At 33.4% G+C, this 14,841-nt stretch overlaps 1 pseudogene; it reads left to right on the forward strand.

Annotated features, from left to right (window-relative positions):
* Window positions 1–13,718: 13,718 nt before the first annotated feature.
* Window positions 13,719–13,853, forward strand: LOC123827798 (annotated as a pseudogene).
* Window positions 13,854–14,841: the final 988 nt, after the last annotated feature.

The following is a 14,841-nucleotide window of genomic DNA, read 5'->3' on the forward strand; positions in this document are numbered from 1 at the left end:
CCTGACTAGTGTAGCTCAGTGGACTGAGTGTGGGCCTGCAAACCAAAGTGTTGCCGGTTCGATTCCTAGTCAGGGCACATACCTGGGTTGCAGGCCATGTCCCCAGTAGAGGGTGTGCAAGAGGCAACCACACGTTGATGTTTCACTTGCCCTCTTTCTCCCTCCCTTCCCCTCTCCCTAAAAATAATAAAATCTTAAAAAAAAAGAAAGAAAGAATGACTGACTGAAAATTTTCCTAACCTGGTGAAGAAACAGGACTCATAAGTCCAGAAAGCACAGAGAGTTTTAAACAAGGTAGTCCACACCAATACACATCATAATTAAAATGGCAAAGGTTAAAGACAAGAAGATAATCTGAAAAGCAGCAAGAGAAACACAGTTACCTACAAAGGAGTTCCCAAAACACTATCAGCTTATTTCTTAACAAAAACATTTCAAGCCAGAAGAGACTGGCATGAAATATTCAAAGTGATGAAAAGCAAGAGCCTACAACCAACACTACTTTATTTAGAAAGGGTATCATTTAAAGCTGGAGGAGGAACAAAGAGCTTCCCAGACAGAAAAAAAAAAAAGCTAAAGGACTTCATTACCACCAAGCCAGTTTTTCAAGAAATGTTAAAGGCTTTCTTTAAGAAGAAAAAAGAAAATAAAAAAGAAAAACAGAGTTATAAGGAATAATATATACCTGTCAATAATCACTTCAAATGTAATTGCTTAAATACTCCAATCAAAAGACACAGAATTGCTGAATGGAAAATGTAGAAAGACCCATATATATGCTGGCAACAAGAGACTCACCTCAGGATAAAAGATTCACACAAACTAAAAGTGAATGGATAGAAAAAAAATTCATTCAAATGTAAGTGAAAAATATTGCTGGGGTAGCAATACTTATATCTGACAAAAGACTTTAAAACAAAGATGATATTAAGAGACAAAGAAAGAACTACAGTCCCAGACAGGTGGTTCAGTTAGTTGGAGTATTGTCCTGATACCCCAAGATTGCCAGTTTGATCCATGGTCAAGGCACTTACAAGAATTAACCAAAGAATAATAAGTGAGACAACAAATTGATGTTTCTCTCTCCCTTACTCTCTCTCTCTCTCTCTCTCTCTCTCTCTCTCTCTCTCTCAAATCAATAATAAAAAAAAATTTTAAAAAGAAAGACACCACTTAATGTAAACGGTATCAATTCAATAAGAAAATATATGGGTTTATATGGGTTATAACCCATATAAACATTCATTCAACTAATGTAGGACCAAGTAAAAATATGAAACAATTCTTGCTGAACATAAAGGGAGAGATATATAGTAACACAGTCACAGTAGGGGATTTTAACATCCCATCTATATCAATGGATAGATCTTACAGACAGAAAATCAACAAGTAAACACCAGCCTTAAGTTATGCACTAGACCGTATGGATTTAATTGATGTTTTTAGAGCCTTTAGTCCTAAAGAAAATACATTCTTTGCAAATGTACATGGAACATTTTGTAGTATAAACCACATGTCAGGACACAAAAGTAGTCTCAATAAATTTTAAAAAATTGAAAACATATCAAGCACATTATCTCAGTACAATGTACAAAACCAGAAATCAGTTACAAAAAATGAAAAACACACAAACGTAAGCAGGCAAAATAATATGTCACTAAACACTGAATGTGTTAGCAGTGACCCAGGAAGAAACTAAAAGATACCATGAAACAAGTGAAAATGAGAACACACGAACCCCAAAAACCTAGGGGACACAACAAAAGCAGTCCTAAATGAGAAATTCATAGCATTACAGGCCTACATCAAGAAAGAAAAAAATCCCCAAATTAACAATATAACTTTACATTTAAAAAATTAGAAAAGGAGACCTGGCTGGTGTAGCTCAGTGGATTGAGCCCAAGCCTGCAAACCAAAGGGTCACTGGTTCAATTCCCAGTCAGGGCACATGCCTGGGTTGTGGGCCAGGCCCCCAGTAGGGAGCACATGAAACACAACCACACATTGATGTTTCTCTCCCTCTATTTCTTCTTCCTTTCCCTTCTCTCTAAAAATAAACAAAATCTTTTAAAAATTGGAAAAAGAAAAACAAACAAAGCCCAAAGTGAGAACAGAAATAATAAAGATGAAAGCAGAAATAAACAAAATAGTCTTTAAAAAACCCCAAAAGATAAAAAAATACAAAAAACAAGGATTGGTTCTTTGAAAAGATAAACAAGATTGACAAAACTTTAACCAGACCAATCAAGAAAAAAAGAGAGAGCAACCATATTAATAAAATCAGGAAACATAGAGCAGAAATAACAACTCATACCACAGAAATACAAAGAATTGTAAGAAAATAATATTAACATCTAAATGCCAATAAATTGGTCAATCTGAAAAAAATGAAGAAATTCCTACAAACCTCATTGAAATGTACACTTGAGTCTTATATAATCTTATTAACCAATGTAACCCCAATAAAAATAATTCACTAAAATAATCCTAGAAACATACAGTCTTCTAAAACTGAATCAGGAAGCATCAGAAAATCTAAATAGACCAATTACAAATAATAAAATTGATGCAGTAAAAAAAACAAACTCCCAACAAACAAAAGTGTTGGACTGGTTGGCTTCACAGGTGAATTTTTATCAAAGATTCAAAGAACAACTAACGCTTATCTTCAAACTACTGCAAAAATTTTAAGAGGAGGGAAGACTCCCAAGCTCATTTTACAAGGCCATCACTATCTTAATTTCAAAACTAGACAAAGACACTACAAAGAAAGGAAATTATAGGCCAATATACCTAATGAACATAGAGCTAAAATCCTCAACAAAATATTAGCAAAACTGCTCTGACAATAAATTATAAGATCATATGCCATGATCAAGTGAGATTATTCCAAGGATGCAAGGATGGTACAATAACTGCAAATTGACTAACAAGATACACTACATAAACAAAATGAAGGATAAAAACTATAGTATAATCTCAAAAGATACTCAAAAGTATTTCATAAAATCCAGCATCTATTCATGAAAAAACCTCTCAGCAAATTGGGAATAGAAGGACTACATATCAACATAATAAAGACCATACATGACAAATCCTCAACCAACATCACACTCAATAGGAAAAAATTAAAGTGTTTCCCTTAAGGTTAGGAACAAGATGGGGATGTTTGTTTTCATCTCTCTTATTCATAATAGTACTGGAAATCCTAGCTACAGCAATTGGACAAGAGGAAGAAATAAAAAGCATTTAAGTTGGAAAAGAAGATGTAAAATGTAAATATTTTCAAATGACATGATATGTGTTTAAAGAACCCTAAATATTTACAAAAAAAATTAGTGGACATGGTAAATGAATTCAGTAAAGTACCACAAAAAAATTATCCAAAAATTGGTTATATTTTTATAAACCACTAATGAACAATCAGAAAGAAAAACTAAGAAAACAATCTTATCTACAATTGCATCAAAAATAAAATACCTAGGAATACATTTAACCAAAAATGCAAATATCAAAACTTAAAATTATAATACACTGAAGAAAGAAATTTCAGAAGATACAAATAAGTGGAACCATAATATATCATGTTCATAGATAACAAGAATTAATACTGTTAAAATGTCTATATTACCCAAAGCAATCTATAGATTCAACACAATCCTCATCAAGATAACAATGGCATCATTCACAAATATAGAACAAATATTACAAAAATGTATATGGGACCACAAAACACCCAAAATAACAACAGTCATCTTGAGAAAGAAAAATAAAGTTGGAGATATCACACTACCCTATATGAAACTATAGTACAAGGCCATAGTTATCAAAACTGCATGGTACTGGTATTAAAATATATATATATATATTTGCGTGTGTGTGTGTGTGTGTATGACATAAATAAACCTACACCTATATCATGAATAAATATTTCACAAAAGAAGCAAAAACATACAATGCAATAAAGACTTTCTATTCAATAAATGATGTTGAAAATTTTTGACAGATGCATACACAAAATAAACCTAAACCACCTTCACACACAATGAACATGAATAAACTCAATATGGATTAAAGACTTAAATGTAAGCCTGCAAACCATAAAAATCCTTGAAGAAAACATAGGCCAAAAAATTATGAATATTTCTCATAGCAATATTTCTTCTGATATATCCCCTTGGGCAAGGAAAACAAAAGAAAAATAAACTAATCAGACTATACAAAATTAAAATATCCTTGCACAGAAAATGGTACCATCAACAAAATCAAAAGACAACAGATTGAATGGGAGAACGTGTTCACTAATAACAAATCTGATAAGGGGTTAATATCTAAATTATATAAAAAACTTAAACAATTCAACACCAAATAAGAAAATCCCATTTAAAAATAGGAACAGGGCCTAAATAAACACTTTTCCAAAGAGAACATACAGATGGCCAATAGACATATGAAAAGATAATTAATGTCACTAATCATCAGAGAAATGCAAATCAAAACCACAATGAAATATCACCTCAAACCTGTCAGAATAGTTATCATCAGTATATCAATAAACAACCAGTGTTGGCAAGGATGTGGAGAAAGGGACCCCTTTTGCACTGTTGGTGGGAATGCAGACTGGGGCAACCACTGTGGGCAATCTCTATAGTATAGAGATTTCTCAAAAAATTAAAAATGGATCTATGACCCAGCAATTCCACTTATGGGTAAACAAAGAAACCCAAAACACTAATTTGAAAGAATATATGCACACTATATTCATTGCAATGTTATTTACAATAGCCAACATTTGGAATCAACCCAAGTGCCCATCAGAAGATGAGTAGATACAAGCCCTGGCTGGCGTAGCTCAGTGGATTGAGCGCGGGCTGGGAACCAAAGTGTCCCAGGTTTGATTCCCAGCCAGGGTATATTCCTGGGTTGCAGGCCATAACCCCCAGCAAACGCACATTGATCTCTCTCTCTCTCTCTCTCTCTCTCTCTCTTTTTCTCTCTCTCTTTCTCTCTCCCACTCCCTCCCTTCCCTCCCTAAAAATAAATAAATAAAATTTAAAAAAAAGAAAAAGAAGAAGAGTAGATACAAAAGGTTGTAGTGCATTTACACAATAGAATACAACTTAGCCTTAAAAAAAAAAGAAGGAATCCTTACCATTTGTGACAGCATGGATTAACATATAGGGCCTTATGCTATGTGAAGTATGCCAGGCAGAGAAAGATAGATGCCATATGATTTCACTTATATGTAGAATCTAATGAACTGAATAACAAACAAACTAGAAACAAACTCATAAATATAGAGAACCTATAGTGCATTCTTATTGTTAACATATAGGGCATTATGCTAAGTGAAACAAGATAGTCAGAGAAAGACAGATACTATATGATTTCTCTTATACGTAGAATATAATGAACAAAATAAGTGAGAGGTAAGGATGGATGGGGTGGAGGGCAAGATGGGAGGAAAATGGAGACAACTGTATTTGAAAAACAATAAAAAAGGAAAAATTAAAAGAGAAATAGATGTATAGATATAGATAACAGATTTACAGCTGTCAGAGGGGAGAGGTTTGAGTCCTGGGAGAAAAAGGTGAAGGGATTAAGCAAAAAGGTACCCATAGATGCAGACAATAGTATGGTGATTACCAGAGGGAAAGCAGGTAGGAGGAGGTAGAAGAGGGTAAAGGAGAATAAATGGTGATGAAAGAGACTTGAGTTTCAATGATGTATTATAGAATTGTACACTTGAAACTCATTTAAATTTTTTAACCAATGTTACCCCAGTAAATTCAATAAAAGTAAATAAAAGACTTAATAAGTAATAAATATTATATGAGGACAACAGTGAGCCATCAAAATAATTAGTTCTGCCATTGACATTGAAACTAATACTTAGAATTTACCATATGTTTTAGCATCTATTATCTCCAAATAGTGAAGTTAAGCAAAAATAGTTAGACTTAATACCATTTATGTTTCAGCCAGTACCTGCCTTCTCCAAATTTATTCTAGTTATATAATGTAAAGAACATTCAAGAATCTTTTCCTCCAAGTTAATTTTTGAAAGTAACCATGAATAACAGGATATAAAAATAGGGGTTTTTAAAATAGAAAGAAGCAAATTATATCTCACCCTCCTAACACAACAGCTATCATGTTTGTCTGTTCCATCCATATGTATATTTACATCATAGGAAAAATATTATCTTATTAAGCATGAATTATATTTTTCACATTCTGGTAATTAATCATTTTGGTTGCTGCATAATGGTCAATGAAGTAAAGATACTGTAATGTAATCTATTATCTCATAGTTGTACTATTCTAAGGCTAATTTCACATGCTCACTCAAAGAAGTCCAACAATGACTATATTCATGTATTTATTTATACTTAACTTTTTATTTTTTTAGCATAAATTCTATCATGGTATTTTAAAATAAACAGTGCTAGTTTTAATGGTGATAGAATCAGTTCAAAATAATATTAGGGGGATAATATATTGAAAATGTATCTCTACTAGTAATACAGAGTTATTGTTTTATATCATTTAATATGTGTTGCAGTGAATATAGATATCAAAGTTTCCTCCTGCTATACAGATCCATGAGTCCACTGAATTTTATTGGTTCTCAGACAAAAAATTTCTAGACTAAAATTGTAAATCAGTTCAATAAGAAACTTTTTAATTTTATGAGTTACATCAATGAGAAAAAAATCAAATTCGCCTTACAAAACTTTACTAGCCATGTTAGAAATTCTTTAAAATGTAAGCTATATTTGCAAACAACTTATGGCAACATGTCCACATAATATTCATTTGAAGGAATAATTATACTGTTTCTCTAGAAACACTGATAAAAAGGAGAATTTTTTAAATTAACTGGTTTCAGAGTAGGTTAGTGGCAAACATTACACATGTGGGATGAAACAGATAGTCAAGATATTCAAAACGTTTGAACTTGCTCCTTACAGCATCTATTTGGTGAAATTTTAAAGTGCTAAAATATTACAATACATGTAATGTATTGTACATTACAATACATTACAATACATTTAAAATATTACAATACATAATTACATTATTACAATACATAATTACATTATGTATTGTAATATATATAGTATGTATCCAAAGTAACATTCCTAATACTCTTGAGCAAGTAGATGCAAAACGATTCATATACCAAGATCATCTAATTAATAACTAAGTGGATTTTTAAACTTAAAGTGTTAACTTTGCCTAGAAATTTGATTTTATATATCCATGTCCGGTGATAGGTGTATGAATTAACAAGTGGTAATCACTTCTCTGAATGAATATGTGTGTGTGTGTGTGTGTGTGTGTGTGTGTATAATCATATAATCATATTGTATACTTTAAATATATGCAATTTTATTTCTCAATTATACAGCCATAAAACTGGGTGGAAAAGATAGCAACATAGAAATGCAGCCCGAATTTTCATCCTGTTAATCTGCCTTATGGATCTTGGACTCAAGACTATAACATTATCTCTTCTCTGAACTTCCAGCTTTCCCAGACAGCTATACAAACTTCAGACTGTATGAGTCAATTCATCAAAATCTCTCTCTCTCTCCATATAAAATATATATGTAAATTTGTCTTAGCCTTGACACTTTATATTTTTATATATGCTTATTTAAGTTTTTATTAAATTGTTTTCCTGCATTCCTGTTATTTTTATTTTTGTGTTAAATATTTTATTTAATCCTTTAAAAATAAATATTTGCTTAATTTGAAACTCTGTGTGTGTGTAAAAAATATATAGAATCCCAATCATATCCATGCTGAGTTGGCTGCTACTCTTTCAGGCTTACATTATCCTTTCTGTACCTCTCTTTCTCTCTCTATCATGAAGAAATTACTGGTGGATTTTTACCAAGAAGTTGACATGCTTGGATTTGCAATTTATATCTGTCTCACATCAGTGTGACATATGTACTAAATGAGAGTGATGTTGGATTCTGTCAAAAAGATAACCAGATAACCATCTGTATAGACAGTAGAAAGAATGGAGTTTTTTTAGTTTTATTTTTCAGTTACAGTTTACAATCATTATTTTGTATTAGTTTCAGGTGTATAGCATAAGGCTTAGATAATCATACTTTACACAGTGCTCCCTGCAATGTGTCCAGTACCCATCTGGCACCACACGTACTTATTACAATATTATTGACTACATTTCCTATGCTGTGCTTTACAACCCTCTGACAATTTATAACTACCAATTAGTACTTCTTAATCTCTTTCTTTTTCATTCACCCCCAACCCATATTCCCTCTGGCATTCATCCATCTGTTTTCTGTAACTGTGAATTGTTTTCATTTTTGTTTTTCCATTTATTTCATTATTTAGATCCCATATATAAGTTAAATATATAGCATTTGTCTTTTCCTGACTGGCTTATTTCACTTAGCAAAATATCCTCTAGGTCCATCTGTACTCTTACTAAAGGTAGAATTTCATTCATTTCATGGCCGAGTACTATTCCATTATATATATATATATACCACCACTTTTTATCCACTCAACTATAGACAGGCACTTGGGTTGCTTCCATATCTTAGCTATTATAAATCATGCTGTAATGAATATAGAGGTGCATATATTCTTTTCAAATTAGTGGTTTGGGCTTCTTTGAATATATACCCAAAAGTATATCACTGATACTTTTGGGAATCACTGAGTCATAAGGTAGTTCTATTTTTTATTTCTTGAGGATTCTCCATACTATTTTCCACAGTGGCTGCGCCAGCCTACATTCCCACCAACAGTGCATGAGGGTTCCCTTTTCTCCAAACTTTTGCCAACATGTGTTGTTTGTTGATTTATTGATGATAGCCATTATGACATGTGTGACTTAGTATCTCATTGTGATTTTAATTTGCATTCCTCTGATAACTAGTGACCTTGAGCATCTTTTTATATGTCAATTAGCCATCTGTATGTGTCCTTTTTGAAGAAGTGTCCATTCAGATCCTCTGCCTAATTTGTAATTGGATTTTATTTTTTTGTGTTGACTTGTTTATATATTTTGTGTTTTCTAAAGGTTTTTTAGTGCTTTCTTTTTTTAAGATTTGTTTTATTTTTAGAGAGAGAGGAAGGGAAGGAGAAATAGAGGGAGAGAAACATTAGTGTTTGGTTGCCTCTCACATGCCCCCTACTGGTGACCTGACCTGGACTGCAACCCAGGCATGTGCCCTGACTGAGAATGGAACCAGCAGCACCTTGGTTTGCCCGCCAATGCTCAATCCACTGAGCCCCGCCACCCAGGGCAACATATATTTTGGATATTAACTCCTTATGGGATATATCATTGATAAATATGCTCTTCCATTCAGTAGATTGTCTTTTCATTTTGTTGATGGTTTCCTTCATTGCAGAAAAAATTTTTAGTTTGATATAATCCCATTCGTTCATTTTTTTTCTTTTGCTTGTTTTGCTTGCAGAGACATATTAGAAAAAAATATTGCTATGAGAAATATCCAAGATTTTATTGCCCATCTTTTCTTCTAGGAGTTTTATGGTTTTTGAATGTTACATTTAATTATTTAATCCATTTTGAATTTATTCTTTTTTTAATCCTCACCAGAGGATATGTTTTTATTGATTTTTTAAAAAAAAGAGGAAGTGGGGGAGAGAGACATTGATGTGAGAGAGAAACATTGATCAGCTGCCTGCTGAACCTGACCCTAACTTGGGACTGAACCTACAGCCTAGGTATGTGCCCTGACCAGAGATCAAACCCACAACCCTTTGTTGTATGGAACAACTCTCCAACCAACTGAACCACCTGACCAAGGCTGAGTTTATTCTTGTATGTGGTGTAACAAGGTGGTGTATTTTCATTTTTTTGCACTTATCTATCCAATTTTCCCAACACCATTTATTGAATAGATTGTCTTTATCCCATCATATGTTCTTGCTCCCTTTGTCAAATATTAATTGACCTTATAGGTATGGATTTAATTCTGAGCTCTCTATTCTGTTGCATTGATTCACATATCTGTTTTCATGGGGAAGAATGGATTTGAGTGAGTTTATTAGGTGGAATAAATTGGATTGAGTCAGATGGGTATGAAAAAATATTAGGTACAAGAGGAAAAGTGGGTTGTCAGTAAGAAAAGAAATTTTGAAGTTATTGGGTCTGCATGATATCTACATGGATATTAAGCCATTAGAGCAATGGGTCTATAACTTGTAAGAAAGGTTTGAATTAAAGACATGGACTTGGGAAGAAAAGCATAAGTTCTGGGAATTAACTAAATGATGCAGAAAAATACAAAGAAAAAAAACAGACAGACATGGTTGGAATCATAGGGAACATCTAAATTCAAAGGGAACACAGACAAAGAATATCCCTTAATAGAGTATCTTCATCAGTTTGGGTTGCTATAACAAAAAACACCATGGACTGGATGGCTCAAACAACAAATAGTTATTTCTCACAGTTCTGGAGGCTAAAAATGTGAGATCAAGTTGCCATGAGATTCTAGATTTGATAAAAGCCTGCATCCTGGCTGCCAACTATTTAATTATTGCTGTCTCTAAATGGTAGGAAAAAATAGAAATATTTCTGGAGTCATTCATGAGAGCTCTACTGTCATGAACCAATTATTCCCCAAATGCTCCACCTCCTAATACCATTACGTTGGCCATAAGGTTCCAACATATAAATTTCAGGGCACAAAAACAATCAGCCCTTAACCAAAAGACTGACAAGACAAAAGTGAATAAAGGCAAAATCAGGAAATAGTGATGTTACACTGTCCAATGTTAGAGAGCATTTTCAGGGTTTACCCTTTAACATTGAGTGTTATTTAAGTAACAACTTGATGTAGTGTGAGAAGGAAGCAATTTATAAATGCCTTATTGGCACTATTGCTCATTAAATATCATCTCTGTAAGCTCTGACTCATTTAAAATTGGTGCATGTTATGAACTTTGTGTCCCCCTATTCCTTATAGGCTTTACTTGTCTCTCAAGCACAGAAGTAGATTAGACTGGGAAATAGTCTGCAGAGGAAAAATGTTTAGCAATGAACTTGGTAATGGAGTCTGCTCTAGTCATAAGATTTTTTACAGGTTCTCTTGGAAAAGTTAATAGGACAATAGCACATTACATCTGCAGTACTTTTATTTCATTGCTGAATGAGTTGCACTGTATTTATTTTTCCATGCCTTAAAATTCAACTATTATTGAGTTTTATGCTGTCATGAGCTATGACCAAACAATAATATTTCATATACTAAATGTTTTGTTCACTAAAAACTTGCATGAAGAAAAAAAACATTGGTTTTGAGAATGTTATTTTGGTCCTAACTGTACCACTCAATTGCTATGAAAACTACAGACACAACAGAGAAAATATTGTAAATGTGAATCTTCTCTCATTTACCATCTAGGGTTTTTTTCTGGATCTAATTGACTCATAATTTTCACTTTAATTGTCTTTCAACTTCACTTGCATACTGTAATGCTCATTGAGAAAATAAAAGAATTACATATTTACAGGAGGCTCTAATTTGGAAGTATTTGCACACAAATTGCTTGTTAACAGTTCTAGAAAACAGTGGAATGCTCAACTGATCCAGTTTAGCTCTCTCCTAAAATCTAATCATTAATGCTAAATGTCAAAGGATTAAAAAACTCTAGGTTGGGTACCCTTGGCTATGCCCCAAAGGAAAAAATATATTTTCCCTCTATCCCTATTGGATCTCTGGCTGGAGTTCTGTAAATTAGACAAACAAAAGGAAGATTAACAAGGGAAAACAGAACGAAATTTGTTAATATGTATGTCATGCATATTCATGGTAATGCCAAGGGGTCGTTGTAATTTGGGATTATATAACACCTTAACAAAGAAAACACAAATTTTTAGAGATGTGACAAAACAAAGGAAAATGACTTTGAGCTTCTAGGGTAGCAAATTAGGCAAATACATGGAGAGATTGATAGAGATAAAAAGTAGTTATAACAAGATTTGTTATGTATATTCCTCTGATAATCTTTCTGGACTAGTAATGGTCTAGAGTGTTCCTCAGTAGTTAACTTATGTTCTTCCTTGTAGAGAGGGAAGAAAAAACACTTATATAATTGTTTTTCCTCCTTTTAGGCAAACAGGGGAGGACAGAAAGCTTTACTTGTGTAGTCATGCATCACTTAACAACCAGGATACATTCAGAGAAACATGCTCTTAGATGAGTTTGTCATTGTGTGGACATCATAGAGTGCACTTACACAAACCTAAATGGTATAGCCTACTACATACCTAGGCCACGTGGAATAGCCTATTGCTTCCCAGTTACAAACGTGTACAACATGTTAGTATACTGAATACTGTAGGTAACTGTAATGCAATAGTATTTGTGCATCTAAATATATCTAATCACAGAAAAGGTACGGTAAAACTATGGTATGTTAATAAATAATCAACCTGTATAGGACGCTTACCATGAATAGAGCTGGTAGTACTGGAAGTTGCTCTGGGTGAGTCAGTGAGTGCTGAGTGAATGAGAAGTCTTCAAACATTATTGTATACTACTATAGACTTCACAAACACTGTGCACTTAAGGCACACTAAATTTATTTAAAAATATCTTCTTTCTTCAACTATTATTGAGTCCTATGCTGTCATGAGCTATGACCACATATTAATAATGTTTCATATTCTAAATGTTTTGTTCACTAAGATCTTACATGAAGAAAAAGTCTTTTCAGGCATTCATTTTCAGAATAGGGAGTTTTCATTCATATTGAATATTTCCTCTGGCAAGTAGTTTTCCTTCACAATCAGTTCATCTAGAATTTCCAAAAATTCTTCAGCTGCCTTTGCATCAGCACTCACAGACTCACAACTCACTTTCACATTGTGTAAAGAATAATGATTTTTGAATAATTTAAACTGCCAGAAGTGAATTGTAAATTCAACATGCTAGTTAAACCCAGCCTTTTCCCTCAACATATCATACTTTTCGCTTTGGTCATGATCTCATGATGCTAAGAGGGACACGCTTCTGTGTCTGATCTCCAATCCAGTTCATTAGAAGTTTCTTCATGTTTGATATAGGCCCTGCTCAATTTTTGTGTTACTCTCATTGTCTTCAATGAAACAGATCCTCTAACAGTTTCCATCACTTTGTCCTTTTTCTTTAAGATTATAGCTATAGCCCTCATTAGTGTGGTTTAGTTGGTTGGGCATCATCCCACAAAGCAAAAGGTTGCCATTTCAATTCCTGTTTAGGGCACATGACTGAACAGTTGCAGGTTTGGTCTCTGGTAGGGGTATGAAATAAAACATCTTGGTTTCCAGGTGAAAGATGAAACTTTAGGTTAAGTTTGAAGCAAATGGTTAGGAGTCTATTATACGAATTATTAAGGAAGCAGATTCAGGGAATGTGATGAGTACAGATTTACACACATTCACATTTTTAGTTTGAGTTTAATATGGGATGTTCAAGTGGCAATAGCAAGTGTGCAGGTAGAGTTTGTTGTTTAACGAGAGAACTTAGAGATGCAGCATTGGGATGAATTAGTTTATAGGTGGATATTGAGTCCATGAATATAAAATGCAATTTTCTAGGGACACAATGTAGAAGTTGACTAACATGAAATTTAAAGAAAATCCAATTCAGCAGTGGTCACTGAGCAGATAGGACTCCTCTTGTTCACACGCCTCCCTCTCCTCAGCAGCCATGTCTGATAAACCTGATATGGCCAAGACTGAGAAATTCAATAAGCTGAAATGAAAGGAGACAGAAACACAAGATAAAAATCCACTGCCTTCCAAATAAACGATTGAACAAGAAAAACAAGCAGGTGAACTGTAATGAGGCACTCACTTGCCAATATGCACTGTACATTCCACAAGTATTGCCTTCTTATTTTACTTCTTTTAGCTGTTTAACTTTATAAGATGCAAAGAGGTTGGATCAGTTTAAATGACTATCCTGCCCCTTTTCACATCAGAACTACTGACAATGAAGGTCGCCCCTGCCTCTCCCAGCAGCGTCTCCAGCTGGCAGGGAAGGAAAAGAACTTGCATGTTGGTGAAGGAAGAACCTGGGTGGGATGACAGTGAATTCTAGGGTGAAAACCAAGCTGGTCCAAGATGTCCTGCAGGCTATAAAATGCAGTTTAATTAGAGTGCCATTTTTTTGTTAAAATGATTTTAATTATGGGGATGCACATTTTTAACATATGCAAATAAAGTTTTAAAATTAAAAAATAGAAAATCTACATTTACTGGTTAAATGTTATTTAGTGATTCAGTTAAAATAGTTAATGTTTCAGGAATGCTTATTATGTCTAAATTTTGATGTGAAGTATTTAACACTGAAATTTTCATTTAATATTCAAACTTATTATAAATGACTTTACCAAATCACATATCAAGGAAGTTATAGAACCAGTAATTTGACTTATCCCTTGTTCTTGACCATTGTCCTGTGCTTTCCAAATGTTTATTGAACAGCCAAGTACATTAAAAGTGACTTGAAATACAGCAGTAAAAAAGACAGACAATCCTGCTGTCATGGTATCTACTTATGGTGATACAGGCCTTAAGCTTGTAAACCCATAAATAAAAACATAAGCCAAAATGGTGTTAAGGGCTATGAAGAAAATAATTGGGATAATATGATAGTAGATGTAGAGATGGGGAGACATACATTAGATAAGTCAGATGAGGAATGCAACTTTAATAATACTTAATCTGACACTTGAAAAATGAGATTACAGGGAAAGAGCTTCATAAAAATAGAGAAATGTAAGTGAAAAGAGCCAGAATGAACAAGGGAAGAGTGGCATCAGAGGAGA

The sequence above is a fragment of the Phyllostomus hastatus genome, unplaced genomic scaffold (genome assembly GCF_019186645.2).
Source record: "Phyllostomus hastatus isolate PE091 unplaced genomic scaffold, TTU_PhHast_1.1 phas_contig_90, whole genome shotgun sequence".
In the NCBI taxonomy this organism is placed as follows: Eukaryota; Metazoa; Chordata; class Mammalia; order Chiroptera; family Phyllostomidae; genus Phyllostomus; species Phyllostomus hastatus.